We start from the raw sequence: 1,449 nt of genomic DNA on the forward strand, positions 1-1,449 counted from the left end.
CAAAGTGGATATGAAAAATCTGCTGTATATTCTTGGCTTGTGTATCCCGAAGAAGATTGTTTGTATTTCCCCAATTTGTATACGGGCATATCTTCTTTAAGGAAAGTCGTTCTCACGCCTCAAGCCTTCTTCAATTTCGTTTTCGATTATTATTTTTCTAACAATCTTAAAGAAGATATTCTGCTATGGAGAACATTCTGTCCGCTGTTGAAAATCCAAAAGAGTTCACCAAACTCGACCGTTTTGATGGATCAAACTTTACTCGCTGGAAGGACAAGATGATTTTCCTACTGACTGCTCCGAAGATTTTTTATGTTCTTGATCCGCAATTGCCTGCTTTTCCAGAACCCACTGCAGAAGATTCTGATGAAGTGAAAGCAACAAGGAAGAAACGGGAAGATGATGAACTGCTGTGTCGGGGACATATTCTGAATACATTAACAGATCGTCTCTATGATCTGTATCAAAATTTGAAGTCTCCAAGGGTAATCTGGACGGCATTGCAAAGTGCTTATGAAAACGAGAAACGAGGTATTGATAATTTTCTATCTTTAAAGTACTTCGAATTTAAAATGGTTGATACAAAGCCCATCATGCATCAGATTCATGAACTGCAAATCTTAGTTTCAAAACTAACTGATCTTGAAGTTAAAATTCCTGATGCACTTCAAATCGGTGCTATACTTTCTAAACTGCCTTCTTCCTGGAATGACTATAGAAAGAAGATCCTGCATTCTTCTGAGAAATTGACTGTGGAACAGTTTCGAACTCGCATTCAAATTGAAAGTGAGAATCGAATTCGTGATACTTTTATGCAACCTTCGAGTTCCACAGTTAATAATGTTAGTCAGAATAATAATGGAGATGGAAACAAAAATCTGAAAGTTTCAAATAAGCCTCAATTTAAAAAGAGGAATACTTTGAAATGTCATCATTGTGGAAAGAAAGGCCACAAGATCCGTGATTGCAGGTTTAAGAAAGCAGGAATTAACTTTAACCAAGGAAATTCTGGAAACTCGGGAAGGTCTGAAAAAGCAAAAGCAAACACGGTAGAAAGTTCTTCACAAGGCTTGGTTGCAATGGTTTCTGTTGTACTATGTAATATGGTTACAGAATTAAACATGGTTGTTGCTGTTGTTAAGAGTCAAGACTGGTGCTTCGATTCGGGTGCCACTGTTCATGTATGTTATGAGAAGAATATGTTCAAGACTTATGCAGAAGTGAAGGAACCTGAGAAGGTTCTCATGGGAAATCATATGACTGCAGATGTTGCAGGAAAAGGAAGTGTTGAGATCAATTTCACTTCTGGGCAGAAGCTAACATTGCCAAATGTGCACCATGTTCCCGACATGAAGAAGAACTTGATGTCTGCTAGTTTGCTGTCTAAGAGAGGCTTCAAGATAGTCATAGATCTGATCATGTAATAGTATCTAAAAATGGTTTATTTGT

The sequence above is a fragment of the Nicotiana attenuata genome, unplaced genomic scaffold (assembly GCF_001879085.1).
Source record: "Nicotiana attenuata strain UT unplaced genomic scaffold, NIATTr2, whole genome shotgun sequence".
NCBI classification, from domain to species: Eukaryota; Viridiplantae; Streptophyta; class Magnoliopsida; order Solanales; family Solanaceae; genus Nicotiana; species Nicotiana attenuata.